General features: G+C 44.4%; 1 long non-coding RNA gene across 2 annotated transcripts in view; it reads left to right on the top strand.

Moving 5' to 3' along the window:
* Positions 1-4,823: 4,823 nt before the first annotated feature.
* LOC138430353 (uncharacterized) overlaps positions 4,824-18,205 on the top strand; it is a 56,552-nt gene continuing 43,170 nt past the window's right edge. For both annotated transcript variants that reach the window (XR_011253119.1, XR_011253118.1), the window contains exons 1-2: positions 4,824-6,459; positions 14,360-14,490. This is a non-coding gene — a long non-coding RNA (uncharacterized lncRNA). The remainder of the gene's footprint in view (positions 6,460-14,359; positions 14,491-18,205) is intronic.

Genomic DNA, 18,205 nt, shown 5'->3' with positions numbered 1-18,205 from the left:
CAAGCAGGTCAAGGGAGGCCTGATGCATACTTTGGCTGCAAGGTTCAAAGAAGGGAGCAAGTCAAGCTGGTGACAGAAGGGAAAGTAAGATTCATGGAAAGGATGGGTTCCAGGAGGTACCCTGGAGGTGGAGGGACCACTACATCAGATGGAGCAAAAATAAGTGTCGCATATTTGGGGACCAAGCAGAATCTGTGACTCCTAACGGAAAGATAATTACTGGGGAGTAATAGGACATGAAGTCAGGTGGAATTTCCAAAGGCCCTGAAACTCACGTATGAAAAGACATCAGGGGTCCAAGGGTGTCTGTCCTGACAGCAGTGCTGTGGGAAGTCACCGGGGCAGAGGTTTTCACGAAGGATGGAACTGTGGCTCGGGCGTGTGGAGTTAAGGCCACTGACAGGCCACCAGATTCTGAGGAATTGGACCAGCGTGGCAGCACAGAGCAGCTAGTAGATGAGCCGTTTCAACAAAGGAGTAGATCAGACGTGGAGACCAGTCTGATTTAGGGCATGGATGGGAAGAGGGCGTGGAAGATGCAAGTATTGTCCATTTCTGTGAAGGGGAGCAAGATTCACCTTGGGAGAAATGCCCAGATAAGTGAGTAAAAATGAATTGATGTTAAGCTGGGGGCACACTTCAGAACGAAAAGAACACACCCTCCCTCCCCAGCCCCCAGGTTTAGGCAAGGATGGTAATAGGCGATGCAAAGCACATCCAGCAGGAAATGGGCCAGGCTGCCTGGCAAGGGGCCAGGTGTGGTGGAACGGAATTGAACCGGGATGTTCTGGGCACTCAGGAGGTGTTTTCCGTCCTCTACCCCGAGAATCGTTGGTGGTATGTATGCTGCATGAGCATCAGTGTTCATTCCTGCCTCCACTGACTTGCTTATTCCATGTGTACTCTGTATGTACACAAGGCTCCGCACTGGGTGCCACAGCAGAAAGGGGTAAGATAGGGTTGGGCGTCTTCAGGAAGCTCTCAGTCTATGGGGAAGACACAGATAAACGTGTGTGTGTGTGTGTGTGTGTGCTAAGTCGCTTCAGTCATGTGATCCCATGGACTGTAGCCCACAGGCTCCTCTGTTCATGGGATTCTCCAGGCAAGAATACTGGAGTGGGTTGCCATGCCCTCCTCTAGGGGATCTTCCCAACTCAGGGAACGAACCTCCATCTCTTACGTCCCCTGCATTGGCAGGTGGGTTCTTTACCACTATTGTCACCTGGGAAGCCCACAGATAAGCACAGAATGGAGCAGTAAGCCTGAGGAAAGCATTTGAAATAGCCATTACAGGGAACTCATGGATACTATGTTGAATTAGGATTAAAGAGGGTAAAACTTCAGAGTTCCTTCGAAGATTTCAGGATTCTTTTTTTTTTTTTTTTTTTGCAGGAGCAGAGAGTGGCATGAGTCAGGGTTAGAAGTTTGTGTCTCAGGAATTCACTGGTAGTCCAGTGGTTAGGGCTCTGAGCTTTCACTCCCAAAGACGTGGGTATGCTGTCAGCCCCTTGGTGCGCCCAAAACTTTTTTAAAAAAGAAATAAGCAAAAAAAATGTGTGTCTCAAAGTTCAACATGTAAGAGGCAAGGGCTGTAGTCCTTCCAGAGTCCTAGAGAAGTTAAGCAGTGTAGCTCCCGGGAGGCTAAGATGCAGAGAATGTGCTTTTTTACATCAGAGGACCAAACTGAGCCTAAGAACACAGGCTCTTTTTTTTTTTTAAATCTTTACCGATTAGGATATTTTTCAGTGCTATTTTCTGGGCGCGTACAAAGTCGTGAAGTGCAGGTTTTCTTTTCATCAGTGTATGGCATCGGTAGGAAGTAAGCTCAGATTTTCCCTCCAAAGTCACAGCTATGGGCCAGGCAGCGTTCTTCTGTGCCCTGTGCGTGGAGGAGAGGCAGGCTGTGGTGGACACTTGGGCTCAAATCTGCCATTCAGATGTTCCTGATTTAGGTCCAGCAGGGCTGCCAGACACTCTCAGCAGGGAGAGGAGTCGGGAGCCGGGAGCCCTGGCCTCTGGGGCCGGTTCTCAGTCTGTAACACTGCGACCTTTCATCCCTGAACATCTCAGACATTCCCACCCCCACCCCTGCCTGGCCCTGGGAGAGCACTGATGCATTTGCACGAGGCTTAGGGTGTGTGTGTGTGTGTGTGTGTGTGTGTGTGTGTGTGTGTGTGTTAGTCAGTCAGTCAGTCATGTTGGACTCTTTGCAACCCCATGGACTGTAGTCCGCCAGGCTCCTCTGGGCATGGGATTCTCCAGGCAAGAGTACTGGAGTGCGTTGCTGTTCCCTTCTCAAAGGGATCTTTCTGATCCAGGGATTGAACCTGGGTCTACAGCTATGCAAAAAGGAAGTTTAGCTAAGTCAGTAGCTGCCTAGGTTTGGACATCCAATAGTCTGGGTTCAAATTCAGCCTCGCTATGAAGTCTGGACAAGTTATTTTCCAGGGCTCTATTTTCTCATGCAGACCGGGCATAAGGAAAGCCCTGGTCTCAGACGACATTTGTGGATATTGAATGAAACGATCTATTTAAAATGCTTCCTGCTGTAGCTCTACCTAGTACGTGCTCAACGTGTGATCCTCGGTATCTGAATATGCCTGTACCCGGGTTCCAGGCCAATGCTAGGGGTAAACAAGGCTGCCTGTACCCTTCTTTGCATCTCTCTCCTAGCAACCCAACTCAAATATCAGCTGCTGAAACTCTAAACCTCATTAACAGGCAGCTTCATCTCCGAGACACTTTCACCGTGTGGTATGGACCCCACTTTGACCCCCTACTGTTTTGTTTTCCTGCTAATTTTCTGGTTAGTCCAAGGACTTGATCAACAGTGTTACCCCTGACCCCACCCCCAACCTCCCACCCCCTACCCCCAACCCCCACCAGAAGATGAACAGCAGGCAATTGGGGAACTGGGGTCATGGCAGCCCAGAGGCAAATCCTGCCCAAGAAGCCCTGTAGGAGAGCCCACAAAAGAAAGAGACTCTTTGCCAGAGGAGATTTTATTTTGCAGTTTCCAAAAGGTAAGGGAACCCTTCCAACATTTTTTTTTTTTTTTTGCTTACAGACTCAGAATTTAAACATAGGACACTGAATGGGCAGAACTTTGGCCCACCCCTGAGTGCCCGGGGCATGTTGCCAGCACCAAGAGTTCGAGTTTCTGCCCACTAGGCTTGTAACCTGAACTTTCTATTTCTAAAATCCCAGTTCTTAGTAGCCAGCACACATTTTGAGCCACAAAATTCTGAGAATTATTGCACTTGTCAGCTGCTAAGTCACATGCCCTTCAGCCTGGTCCCTTTCATTGGTATAATCATACTTCTGTTAGAGACTATGAATTTCACTGTCACATAAAAATTGGCATCTCTTTTAATACCACCCTGGGCTTGCCATAATCAGCCAGAAATATACCATTGGGCTTGTCATAATTCATCAATTTTCAGGATCCCTCAGGAACTCCAAATACAATGACTGATAGCAAATTAATGGATCCTCCCATTTAACTTCATTAAAGGACTGACCCCAAGATGAAAATTTAGTTTAATTAGGATAATATCTCATATTTAAAGTGCCTCAAAGCCAGGAAGCCCACAGATCTTCTCTCTTAATTTTTAGAACAACACTATGTGTCACCTAGAGCCAAGCTCAGTGAACAAGTATGTTTGTTCCCATTTCATGGGTGAGAAGAAGTTGCCTTATGTTGACAAGTAAAATAACAATTACAGAGTTAGGAGCCAGGGATGTGAGCCCAGACTCAGGATTTGCAGTTAAGATTGACTTTATCTTCATGTATGTCTGTGAACTATTCAGCAGAACAAAAATACATACAGAATCTTTTTTTTGTTTTAATCCATGTTTAATGAATAGGGGATCCTGTGTACATGGCCAAGCTGTAAATAGATGGCAGTAGTGGAATGCAGGCATGGACAAATATAGAATGAAGCTTGTGCTCAGAAATGCTGCCCCCCTCTCTCGGCCCCAGTCCCCAGGCTGGTATGTTAACTGGTCTGTTTGGAAGCTTTTTCTTCTTCTTCTTCTTCTTCTTTTTTTTTTAAGGTTCAGTTGCATGATAGTACAAAGAGCCTTGTGTTACGACTCAACACTGCTATTTATACCCTGTGACCCATTAAGCACTGATTCCTTGGTTGGGGTTCTCCCAACATCTTGAGAAGAAGAAAAAAAAAAGAGGAAAAAAATAGCCTGACTGGAAAAAAAAAAATAGGAGTTCTCGTTTAACAATTCTCGAGTCAAGAATTTGGAAACATGACCCCAGCCAAAGCTTTCAGAGGACTGGTATCAAATGTTGTTATTTTTGGTGGCTGGAAAATCAGGCTGCTTGAGGAAAGGACAAGGTGCCCAGTGGCTGCAGCAGGAAGCAAAGCAGGGTTGGGGCGGGGTGGGGGGCGGTGAGGCTGATCTCACAGGAGGAATCTGCAGGCAACTTGGGCAGAAGAGAACCTCACTGTCCTTCGGTCCACCTCCCCCCCCATCAGAGGGAGGCACAACGTGCACGTTCCCCTTTCCGGGTTTCCCAACGACAGCTCAGCACTCTTCCTTCCCGATACCCTGGGAACCAAACCTCAGTGATGGCTAAACCCCACCTCAGCCCCGCCAGGAGATTTATTTTTCCTTAAATGCAGTATTTCCCATGAAAGTGAAGGGCCTCCCCCTTTTGGGAAAGCTACCCGCTGAAGATATTTTTATGCTCTGTCTGCAGTGGGTGAAAGGGAATCCTGGCTTAAGATAGAGCCAGTAATGCCCTCCAGCCCAGTAGGGCTGGGCCAACGTCAGAGCGGAGGCGCCACCCATGTTTGGGAATACAACTCACTCTGTCTGTTCCCCGGGTCTCTCTTCCAGCTCAGTCTGTCTCAGCACATAGACGCACACAAGCATGAGAACACGTGCAAGCACACATTCGGGCATATGTGCACACACACATGCATGTGCACGCACACAGGCACACACATGCACACATGTCACCACACATATACCCATGCCCGCACGCATGCACACGCAGACAAACATGTACAGTCAGCCTAGGTGCCTGCTGGTTATCGCTGCGTCATGGACATTTAGTTCAATTCAAAAATTGTTTTGAGAGAGTGTTAGGGAGCCATGTGTCATACTCCTCTGTGAAAACAGCTAAGAAAGACATCAGACGAACTTTCCTGAGCTTACACTGGAGTGAGGTGGAAAGGAGATCAAACCAGTCCATCCTAAAGGATATCAGTTCTGAATATTCATTGCAAGGACTGATGCTGAAGCTGAAACTCCAATACTTTGGCCACCTGATGCTTTTGAACTGTGGTGTTGAAGACTCTTGAGAGTCCCTTGGACTGCAAGGAGATCCAACCAGTCCATTCTGAAGGAGATCAGCCCTGGGATTTCTTTGGAAGGAATAATGCTGAAGCTGAAACTCCAGTACTTTGGCCACCTCATGTGATGAGTTGACTCATTGGAAAAGACCCTGATGCTGGTAAAGATTGAAGGTGGGAGAAGGGGATGAGAGAGGATGAGATGGTTGGATGGCATCACCGACTCGATGGACATGAGTTTGAGCAAGCTCCGGGAGTTGGTGATGGACAAGGAAGCCTGGCGTGCTGTGATTCATGGGGTCGCAGAGTCAGACGTGACTGAGCGACTGAACTGAACTGAGGTGGAAAGTCTAAACCCTGTTCTTGGCATTATTCACATGCCCTCAAAGCTACCTTCCATGAAAAGGTCTTTAAAATACTTATACTTGATTCTTCTTTATAAGAAAATGAATGTTTAACTGCCTGTGTGTGTGCTAAGTCACTTCAGTCGTCCAACTCTTTGTGACCCCATGGACTGTATCCTTCGAGGCCCTTCTGTCCATGGGATTTTCCAGACAAGAATACTGGAGTGGGTTGCCATGCCCTCCTCCAGGGGATCTTCCCAACCCAGCGATTGAACCAGCATCTCTTATGTCTCCTGCATTGGCAGATGGGTTCTTTACCGCTAGTGCCGCACGGGAAGCCCAAAGATTGATTGATACCGTATAAATCATTTCTTCATATATTATAGGGGGAAAACATACTATTTTTAACACCCATCTAGAATAAATGTACTTGAATGCTTTCTTCACATGCCAAAACAAAATATAAAGCATGTGAGATGCTCCACCCTCCGTGTCTGCGGGTTCCTCATCCGAGGATTCAACCAGAGGCAGATAGTGAGCAATCACTGGTTGAACCCTCGCCTATGGAGGACTGGCCACGGGACTGGAACATCCGCAGAAGCTGGAATCTGCCTCAGATGCTGGAACCAATCTCCCGGGGATAGCGAGTTATGGCTGTGACCTACAGAATAGGCTGTCGGTATCTGTGATTTCCTCCGAAGGGAAGACGTAAATCTTCATCCAAGCCTCTCCCACCTGCTGATGTCGAGTGCTAAGAGATGGTTTCCAGCCAATGCAACAGAAAGTCAGAGGGCTCAAAGGTAGGAAAGATTACAGGTACCCTCTATAACACCTGTGTGATGAGGAGATATGCTCAGGGCTGTGCCTTGGAGATACTATAGACTCAAGTGAGACTATACACCTTAATCTCTAACTCTCAGTTTAGACACTCCTGCTACTTCTTGATGCCGGCAGGATGTGAAGCCACATTCAAGAAGCATATAGCCTTGGTCAGAAATCCCAAATCCCTTTTATTCCTGAAGTATCCTTTCTGAAACAGGTGTATTGCCTCAAATTTACTTTGGTAGAGAGAAGGCTGATCCAAGCAAAAACAAAACTTCCCTCTCAAAACACAGCAACAACGATCATAACAACCCACCTCCCTGCAATCTCCAAGAATCCTTCCTTACAGGGAATGGTGGAGGGCCTGGATTTCCAGTCCCTGGCGCCCCCTGGCTTATTCCTGCACCCTTGAATGCCTTCCTCTGCTGAGTGGCTGTGTGAGATACTTGCAGATTCAGGAGACAAAACACGGAAGATATTTGGTTTTCTGAGCCTGTGTCTGTGTGTGTGTGTGTGTGTGTGTGTGTGTGTGTGTGTGTGCGTGCGTGCTCAGTCATGTCTCACTCTTTGTGACTCCATGGACTATAGCCCACCATGCTCCTCTGTCCCTGGGATTCTCCAGGCAAGAATACTGGAGTGGGTTGCCACTTTCTCCTCCAGGGGATTTTCCCAACCTAGGTATCCAAACTCTAGTCTCCTGGATTGGCAGGTGGATGCTTTAACACTAAACCACCTGGGAAGCCCCTTTTCTGAGCCTGAGTAGAAGGTATATCCCATTCAGATGCTACCTCCAGGAAGGCAGCCCTTCCAGACTTGTTTGCTTAGTCCTGGGATGTCCACTGTTACAGGGGACATTCCCACACCCCTCATCTCCTGACTGCTCCTTGGCAGAAGCCCACATCCACTTCCTCCCTTGTCCTCTCTCCTTCCCTTCTGCTCACTCCACAAAGCCTCCCAGAGGGGACTTTCCACTCCCACGGGCAATCACTGTCTCGTGACAGAGGCTCCTGCCAGTCATATATACTTCCAGTTGATACTGGTAAAATAAGATAAAATAGTTTGTGAAAGCTACGTAACAATACTCAATCCTCAGTCCTTTTTTTTAAAAAAAAAATTGTAGTTGTTTACAATGTCTGTTAGTTTCAGGTGTATAGCACAGTGATATATATTAAATATACATACATGTATGTATATATATATATATATATATATACATATCTTTATCAGAGTCTTTTCCATTATAGGTTATTGCAAAATACTGAGTAGAATTGTCTGTGCTATACAGTAGGTCCTTGTTGGTTCCCTATTTTATATATAGTAGTGTATATGTGTTAATCCCCAAATCCTGATTTATCCCTCTCCTACCTTTATATCCCCTTTGATAACCATGAGTTTCTTTTTATAATATGTCTTTAGGTCTGTTTCTATTTCTTAAATAAGCTCACTTTAACTGTTTTTTTTTTTTTTTTAGTAGATTCCACATGTAAGTGGTATCATATGATATTTGTCTTTCTCTGGCTTACTTCATTTATTATGATAATCTCTATGTACACCCATATTGCTGCAAATGGCATTATTTCATTCCTTTTCATGACTGAGTAGTATTCCGTTGTGTATATATGTACTACATCTGCTTTATCCATTCATCTGTTGATGGCCATTTAGGTTGCTTCCATGTCTTGGCTGTTGTAAATAGTGCTTCTATGATCACTGGGATGCATATGCCTTTTCAAATTATGGTTTTCTCTGGATATATGCCCAGAAGAAGAATTGCAGAAGCATATAGGAATTATATTTTTAGTTTTTTCAGGAACCTCCATACTGTTCTCCATAGTGACTGTTAACTCCTTAATCGTATTAAAACAACACTCCTAAAAAACTGGGCTTACCCTCCTAGAGGTTGCCTTCTCAACCTGCGGTGCCTGTGAATCACCCCAGGAACCTGCCAAAATCAACATTCTGAGTCAGTGGGTTTTCCTTGGGACCCAAGAGTCTGAATTTCAAACAGGATTCTAGGCAGTCCAACGGCCACCCTTTCAGTGGGAAGGGGTAGACCTCAAGCTCCTTGAAGGCCCATTCCTGTCTGATGTGACTGTGTCCTCACTGTGTAGCGGCGTAGCCGGCGCATGGTGGGTCTTCAGTTGGAAAGGAGGAAGAGGGGTGAGAAGAGAGACAGGAGGTTAGGAGTTTTCCGCTGGGTAAGTCTTTGCTGTTTTTGACAACACTGGGCAAGTTTCGTGTCCTTGATATTAAACACCAAGACAGGCTCAGGTGAGGCAGATATGAACGAAGGCTGATGAGTCTTTCCACTCTTTTTTTTTTTTAATTAATGTATTTTTAGTTGGAGGCTAATTACCTTACAGTGTTGAGTTAGTTTCTGTTGCGCAATGTGAATCAGCTATATGTACACATATACCCCCTCCCTCCCCTCCCTGCCCCGCCACCACCATTCTGTCCCTCTAGGTCGTCACAGGGCACTGGGCTGAGTTCCCTGTGCTATAACGCAGCTTCCCGCTAGCCGTCCATTTCACACATGATCGTGTGTATGCGTCAGCTCTCCAATTAATCTCAGGCCTCATCCCATCCTCTCCCGAGAGTTCCCTTCTAGCTATTCACAGATGGTCTCCAGATCCTCAAGGCTCCCCACCAGTTTGCCACATTACCAAGAGAATGCCGGAGTCCTCTCAAAGGCTTGGGAGCTGGGATGGTATGATGCGATGAGGCGTGGTCAGTGCAGAAAGGAAGCATTCTCATCATATGCGGCTTATATCTCGAGCTCACGGGCCAAGGTGTGGGGCTCCATGACCCTGGGGAGCATTTGATGGACAGCATTTCCCTTAGAAAGTGATAGAACTTTTCTGTTTGCAGTTTGTATCAAAGCCTCAAAGTCTGTGATTTATTTCATCTCTTCTCCTCCTCATTTATAAGACAAAGCCTAAACTGCTTGATCTCTAAAATGCATCTTGCCAACAGCAAGCAGACTCATGGAGAGCCTCTGCAGCTGTGGCAGCTTTCATCTTAAAGAGGGTACAGTGCCAGGGAGACAGGCATGCTCTGCTGGTAATGAGGTGGCGGCCTTGTTCACCAATTCATTATTGTTTTTAGACAAAACGCATTCTAAGTCAGCATTTTAAAATATGAAATTAACCTAATCCTTCAATATGTGGGAGGTTGGAGTTAGATGTAAGCATATATATAAAATGGATAAAAAACAAGGTCCTACTGTATAGTATGGGGAACTATACTCAATATCCTACAATAAACCATAATGGGAAAGAATACTAAAGGAAGAATGTATATATACATATATATTATAATAATCATAATATTATAATTATATATATGTATATATACATATAATTATATATGTATATAACTAAATCACTTTGCTATACAGCAAAAATTAACACAACATTGTGATTCAACTATACTTCAATAAAAATAAAATTAAAAATATAAAAAGCAAATAAAACATAGAAAAAAGAAAAAGAAAAATCACGCTAATACATTAATATTATGTATTATATCAATAATCTCAGATATGCAGATGACACCACCCTTATGGCAGAAAGTGAAGAAGAGCTAAAAAGCCTCTTGATGAAAGTGAAAGAGGAGAGTGAAAAAGTTGGCTTAAAGCTCAACATTCAGAAAACGAAGATCATGGCATCTGGTCCCATCACTCCATGGCAAATAGATGGGGAAACAGTGGAAAGAGTCACAGACTTTATTTTGGGGGGCTCCAAAATCACTGCAGATGGTGATTGCAGCCATGAAATTAAAAGACGCTTACTCCTTGGAAGAAAAGTTATGACCAAGCTAGACAGCGTATTAAAAAGCAGAGACATTACTTTGCCAACAAAGGCCCATCTAGTCAAGGCTATGGTTTTTCCAGTGGTCATGTATGGATGTGAGAGTTGGACTATAAAGAAAGCTGAGCACAGAAGAATTGATGATTTTAAACTGCGGTGTTGGAGAAGACTCTTGAGAGTCCCTTGGACTGCAAGGAGATCCAACCAGTCCATCCTAAAGATCAGTCCTGGGTGTTCATTTGGAAGGACTGATGTTGAAGCTGAAACTCCAATACTTTGGCCACCTGGTGTGAAGAGCTGACTCATTTGAGAAGACCCTGATGCTGGGAAAGATTGAAGGTGGGAAGAGAAGGGAATGGCAGATGATGAGATGGTTGGATGGAATCACCAACTCAATGGGCATGAATTTGGGTAAACTCCAGGAGTTGGTGATGGACAGGGAGGCCTGGTGTGCTGCAGTCCATAGGGTCGCAAAGAGTCAGACACGACTGAGCAACTGAACTGAACTGAACTGAATACATTAATGTTATCTAATACTAATAATATCTAATACTCTAATAAATTAATATTCACTATGTTAAACATAACTATTATTAGCATTTAGTTGTGTTTTCTATTTTTTTTCCTGTGAATGTGTCTGTTTTCATAACTATGGTAATTTTTATATTATTCTGACATATATGTAATTTTATATGCAACTTTTAAAATGTAACATTGCATGTAAATATTTTCCATGTTATTGTAGCTTTCATCACCACCTGCATGACATTTCCTTGAATGGCTATAACTGATGATATGTATAGTCTTCATATACTTATGCGCACTTGGTCATATCTGACTTTTTTCTACCCCGTGGACTGTAGCCCACTAGGCTTCTCTGTCCATGGAATTTTCCAGCCAAGAATATTGGAGTGGGTTGCCATTTCCTTCTCCAGAGGATTTTCCCAACTCAGGGATCAAATCTGTGTCTCTTTTATCTCTTGCATTGTTAGGCAGATTCTTTACCAGTCAGTCAGTCAGTTACTAGTGCAATTAAATGTACTAGGCATTTCCGTTGTTTTGAAGGTTTTATAAATATAATTGGACTGCAAATACATGAATAGTTTAGCAAGTGTCTATTGGCACCTGGCATATATTGTATCTAGATTATCTAGTGAGCTTGAAATCCTTTATAGATGTATCGATCCAGGATTTTTAAAGAGGTATATAATGGGAGTGAGGGGTGCGACCACAATAAAATCATCCAACAAAGAGACTTGGCCTGTCAGCCTCTACCATGGAAGAGCTTCTGGGGAAGCAACGGAGCTGGTCACAGAGGGAGCTGGAGCCCTGGAGGCCAGGATGAGAGGCCCCTCCCCTGGTCATGGTCCTGTGACCACCAGTGTGTGCCTTGCATCCCTGCCTCCTCATCTAAATCTGGGAATGGTGGGTCTTCCCTGGTGGGCTAGTGGTTAAGAACCTGCCTTGTGATGCAGGGGACACAGGTCTGATACCTGGTCAGGAAACTAAAATCCCACATGCTGCAGAGTAACTAAGCCCATGCACCTCACCTACTGAGCCCACGCAGCTTACCTACTGAGCCCATGCGCCACAACTAGAGAGCCGTTGTGCCACAACTAAGACCCAACATAGCCAAATAAATATTTAAAAACTAAATGAATCTGAAATGATGTCTATCTCGGAAAGCTATGGTGAGGGATGAATGAAATACACAAAAGCACTTAGTAGGGTGCTTGTCTCAGTGTGAGCATGCAATAAAATTTAGAAAAGACTATGGTATCAGCAATCAGAGAGGTTGGGGAGCTGCCCACTCCTATCGCTTGCTAGGCCTGGGGCTCATTTGCCATGGTCTAAGTATTTGAAGCTATAAATCAAGTTAACAGATTGTCAAGGAAAAGTTTTATCCTTACATCTTAATAACCTTCACTCACAAAAATAGAGAAATACATGTAAAACTAGGGTATTTCTATGACTAAAAGTGAGTAAAGTATTAAAGACAGGGGAGGGACTTCCCTAGTGGTTTAGTGGTTAAGAATCTGCCTTTCAATATACAAGACAAGAGTTCCATCCCTGGTTGGGAAACTAAAATCCCACATGCCTCAGAGCTACTAAGTCTGCATGCCTCAGTGAAGACCCAGCGAAGCCAAAATATTTTAAAAATAAAATAAAAGGGAATCTGATCATGTGTAAGGCTGTCTGGGATGTTATTTGGATGAGTAGTAAGAATAAAAACATATAAATTCATAAACTATGATATATTTATTTAATAGCACTCATTTTCTTGCCTTTATTTCAGCACTATCATTAATTATATTTTCATAATCAAGATTTTCCAAAGTCTGTGTTTCATTAATAGCAGTAATCTAACAGATTAAAAATAAAGGTAATTGTATTAAAATATACAAAATCTGAATATATTTTAATCAATATGTAAATTAATGTCAATAGAGGAAGATAACAATTTAATTATTTTAGATGTTTCCAGAAAAGTTATTTTTCTTCCAAAATATTCAAAATTACCTATTTTAACAAAAATGCAAAAATATATTTTAATTAATAAATATCAAAATTTTAAATTATTTAAATCTGGAGATGTTTATAATTTTTAAAGATTTAATTACATTTTATGCATTTTTGTATAAAAATAAAACTACATGCAACTCTAGAAAAATCCATTTTTATTTTATATGTCACATATATTATATCTCAGTTCAGTTCAGTTCAGTCATTCAGTCATGTCCGACTCTTTGCGACCCCATGAATCACAGCACACCAGGCCTCCCTGTCCATCACCAACTCCCAAAGTTCACTCAGACTCAGGTCCATCGAGTCAGTGATGCCATCCAGCCATCTCATCCTCTGTCATCCCCTTCTCCTCCAGCCCCCAATCCCTCCCAGCATCAGAGTCTTTTCCAATGAGTCAACTTTTCACATGAGGTGGCCAAAGTACTGGAGTTTCAGTTTCAGCATCATTCCCTCCAAAGAAATCCCAGGGCTGATCTCCTTCAGAACAGACTGGTTGGATCTCCTTGCAGTCCAGGGGACTCTCAAGAGTCTTCTCCAACACCACAGTTCAAAATCATCAATTCTTCAGCACTCAGCTTTCTTCACAGTCCAATTCTCACATCCATACATGACCACTGGAAAAACCATAGCCTTGACTAGATGGGCCTTTGTTGGCAAAGTAATGTCTCTGCTTTTTAATACGCTGTCTAGCTTGGTCATAACTTTTCTTCCAAGGAGTAAGCGTCTTTTAATTTCATGGCTGCAATCACCATCTGCAGTGATTTTGGAGCCCCCCAAAATAAAGTCCTCGACTCTTTCCACTGTTTCCCCATCTATTTCTCATGAAGTGATGGGACCAGATGCCATGATCTTAGTTTTCCGAATGTTGAGCTTTAAGCCAACTTTTTCACTCTCCTCTTCCACTTTCATTAAGAGGCTTTTTAGTTCCTCTTCACTTTCTGCCATAAGGGTGGTGTCATCTGCATATTTGAAGTGATTGATATTTCTCCCGGAAATCTTGATTCCAGCTTGTACTTCTTCCAGCCCAGCGTTTCTCATGATGTACTCTGCATAGAAGTTAAATAAGCAGGGTGACAATATACAGCCTTGACGTACTCCTTTTCCTATTTGGAACCAGTCGGTTGTTCCATGTCCAGTTCTAACTGTTGCTTCCTGACCTGCATATAGGTTTCTCAAGAGGCAGGTCAGGTGGTCTGGTATTTCTATCTCTTTCAGAATTTTCCATGGTTTATTGTGATCCACACAGTCAAAGGCTTTGGCATAGTCAATAAAGCAGAAATAGATGTTTTCTGGAACTCTCTAGCTTTTTCGATGATCCAGCAGATGAACTATGCTATTGTTGTTTAGCTTCTAGGTCATGTCCAGCTTTTTGGGACCCCATGACTGCAGCATGCCAGGCCTCCCTGTCCCTCACTGTCTCCTGGCATTTGAACTAGAACTATATTTATATACAAAAGTAAGGAAAATAGAAGTTATGTAATATTGCAAAATGTTGGCCAATATATATGCACAACTGTTGCACACATTGTATGTGGTTGTTTAGTGCCACCCAGAACCCTGAGCTGGAATGCGAAAGGAAACAAGAAAATGGACTCCTGGCACTACTGGGAAATAATTCTTCATTATGCAAGAATTTATTACATCCTTGCTCTATGAGAGGAAGAACTTAACAAGGTAATGAATTTGTCTTTTCTCTTATCTCAGCACTTCTGCCGCTTGAATCCTGTCTACACTCCAAATAATGGTCATTTTTGAAGTCAGCAGTGGTGCACACACATCTTCTGGGGACTCAGATTCAGTACCTTTTATTTACCAGAGATATAAAACTGAGGACTGAGCAGTCCTGGTCACCAGAGTGGATGTTTAGGATTACAGGTTGTTCTGCCTGCCCTGAGCACTGACTTCAAGGGATTGGTTACCATGTGTATTTCAGTGTGTGTGTGTGTGTGTGTGTCTGTATCTGAGGAGCCCTTGAAACTGTGGGGCTGAGTCAGAGCCTCTCTTGACCATCTCTAAAGGCAAGCCAGCAATTTAAAAAAGAGCAATGTTACAGCCAAAAATTTATTGGGATAAATTTTCTGCAGTATGCAAATCCTTCTTGCAAATACCATTATCCACATCACTTCCCGTGTTGGCGTTGAATCTATTCTAGAGCATCTCTCAATGCCTTACCCACCCTGGATGTCTTGACTTTCAAAGATTGGATTGTGTCCGTTGGGACATCAGCTTGTTAGAGAAAGCAGATGAGAGAAGGCCCCTTGTTTCCCACCACCAGGACCAATTCCAGAATTGGACAACCTGAAACATAGCTGCCCATCTGGAGAGAAGGCCCCAGGACACAAAGAGGGGCCAAAGCTGATCCAGATGCCACTCAGAGTCACTGCTGTGTTCATTAAGAAACTCTTTGAATCTTACCCCTTTTTTCATTATCCCTGAAACTCAGTTGAGCTTTACTTTCTACCAGAAGCTTCCAGCCATTTGTTGGGGGAACATGACTTTAAGGAAATAAGACAGAAATGTGTTTGAATGTGAAGCAGTTATTTTTGCAGCTCAGCTGTGATATGATAATATCACTGTTTGCAGAGCTGGGACTCTGGGCTCTCAGGGGGCTAGTATAGAAAGCTGAACTGGCCAGTAAAGGTGGGCAAAACCACAGAGCTAGGAACTGAGCCCAACCCACCCCCAGGAGAAGGGGCCAGCTGTCCACTTGTCTAGGAAAGAGCAAAAGCTAACACACTCGGCTCTGAAATCTTTCCATAAAATATTTACCGTTTTCTTTAGAAGTAGTTTATACACTTACCACCTGCTTACCTTTGATTTCTAATGAGCCTACACTAGATTTTTAGAAGGCCCCTCTCTACCCTGGGTTTAGTCCATTGTTTAAATATAATACCATCATTTCAGGGATTTCCCTGGTTGTCCAGTGGTTAAGAATCTGCCTGCTAATACAGGGGACATGGGTTCGATCCCTGGTCTGGGAAGATTCCACATGCTGTGGGGCAGCAAAGCCCACGTGCCATAGCTACTGAGCCCACGCACTCTAGAGCCCTTGCTCTGCAACAAAAGAAGCCACCATAATAAGAAGCCCTTGCACCACAGCTAGAGAGCAGCCCCTGCTTGTGCAACTAGAGAAAAGCCCATAAATGCTGTGTAGCTCCCCAAAAACATCATTTCAAAATGATCACTTTTCTTGTTAAATTAAAGCAGTGACCTTATTTTCCTTCCATTCTACCTTAGGTTTTAAATCATCCTTCTTCTGAGATGTGTTTAGGGTAGTGTTTATGTTTATATTTATTTCAGGAATATTGAGGGTGGGGTCAAGGAGAACTGGAGGAGAATAAATCTATGGTCATGCTGGGAGACAGCAAATCACTTCCACAAATCTCTCCTGAGAGGCCATCTTGTGTCTCATACTGCTCTGGTGGCCCATAGTCTCCTGAGCTGGTTGTCATCTAGGAAGAAAGAGGAACCCAGTATATGAATGATTGTAAATCACGGGAGCCCCAGGTGAAGTTATAAGAGAAGAACAGGGTAAACTGTCTTCAGTTCTTCATATGGATCAGGAAGAGTTTCTTGCTGAGTGTTTTAAAACAAAAGAAAGAAAGGTTTCACCAAGGCCTGGAAAGGCTGGCTGCTTGGGACAGGATGAATGGGGCACTCTGATCTCAGCCTTGTTGGGTGGTTTGGATGAGACACATGGGCATCAGGGAACGTGAGGGTTTTAAGTAGGGAGGGTCCGCTGATTAAGATTCCCACTTAGTTTGATTTTGTTTTGAGTTTTGTTTTGGCCATGCCACACAGTATGTGGGACCCTAGTTCCCCGACCAGCGATCAGACCCATGCCCCCTGCTTTGGAAGTTGGAAGCACAGAGTCTTACCCACTAGACCAGCAGGGAAGTCATGAGAGCTTCATTTAGGAAGTAAATCAGACAACAGAGTGTCCAGCAGACTAAAGTTGAAAAGGTAGGTGATAAAGAAGCCTGCTGAATTATGATAGCATCTTGGCTTGGAAGGAGTAAGGATCTGAGCTTAGAGAAATAGGAGGACACTAGCCAAGGAGTTCTGGGTCTACTTGTAGGTATCTGCATTGCCTTCAAGACCCAAGGATCCTCTACTCCTGCCCACATGTTTTATTTTGTGTTCGATGCACATAAATTGCAAGCGCGTCTGTCACCCAAAGGTGTGGACTGAGTGGACGTGATCAGCAGAACAAACTTGGGTCCCAGGTTGGGACATTCAACATCATCAAGGGTTGGAGAGGTCGCAGAAAGAGCACAGCTCTGATGTGGGCTGGAGGCATTAGGTGAGACTCATAAACAAAGGAATGAACACCAGAAAATTCTAGCTGAGAGAAGAAAAGTCAGCATGCACGTGGCCGTGCCAAAGACTGGGTGACAGGACAACAGAAACACCAGACAGGTTTGTGAGCTCAGCTCGCGTGAGACTTTGCACTGGCACTTGGGGGCTGAGGCCCTGGGCAGAGATGTTTGGTCAGTCTGTTGCGTTTCCTGGGCATCCAAGTCTGAGGCTGCAGTGTGTGTGCGTGCAGGATGATTATTGAAGAATGCTCTTGGGAAAAAAGAAGGAAATAGCGACTCACTTCAGTATTCTTGCCTGGGAAATCCCACGGACAGAGGAGTCTAGCAGGCTACAGTCCTTGCGGTTGCAAAGAGCTGGACATGACGTAGCGACTAAATACACACCGCACACAACTTGGGAACACCTTCTGTTGGGGAGTAAAGGAAGCAGAACTGGGGAAAGGAGTTGAACTGGGAAGCAGAGGCAGCAGAGGCCTCATCCAACCCCATGGGAGCTCTGGAGCTGGGATGGCCCTTTGGACTTGGCTCCAGTGAGTCTAGACGCCTGGGTCTTTGTGTCCCACGTGTACAATCACTGGATGTGGTTGGGGGTGCTGGTTGTTCAATGACTCCCATAAGGCAGGGCAGTTCCTTGGGAGTCTCAGCCAACCTTTCCTGCAGCCAGGGGAATGAGAATGGGGTACCATGGTATCTACTGCTGGGGGTTAACCTTGTCTATTTGGAGACTCCTGGGGAGACGCTGGCAGCTATCACTTAGAGCTGCGAGCTCATCAAAGCTGAGAGGTGGTGCAAAGCCAGCAGCTGACGGGCCACCGGATGACAAGGTCAGTGAACCTGAGAGACAGTGGTCCAACCTGACTACTGTGAAGTAGTTGAAGGCAGTGGTAAGGGTGAGGGGTCTGGAGTCGGACAGGTTGGTCTTTCATCTGCCACTTACCAGCAGTTTGACCTTGAATACATTACTTCATCTCTTTGCCCCTCATTGTGTTCGTCAATTAGGGACCAAAATAGTACTTATCTCATAGAGTCGTTGGGAGGCTAAATGAGATAATGCGTGCAGAGCACTTGGT

This window comes from Ovis canadensis, chromosome 25 (genome assembly GCF_042477335.2).
Source record: "Ovis canadensis isolate MfBH-ARS-UI-01 breed Bighorn chromosome 25, ARS-UI_OviCan_v2, whole genome shotgun sequence".
Classification (NCBI taxonomy): domain Eukaryota; kingdom Metazoa; phylum Chordata; class Mammalia; order Artiodactyla; family Bovidae; genus Ovis; species Ovis canadensis.
The sequence above is the reverse complement of the archived record's forward strand: the minus strand, read 5'-3'. Positions and strand labels throughout refer to the sequence as shown.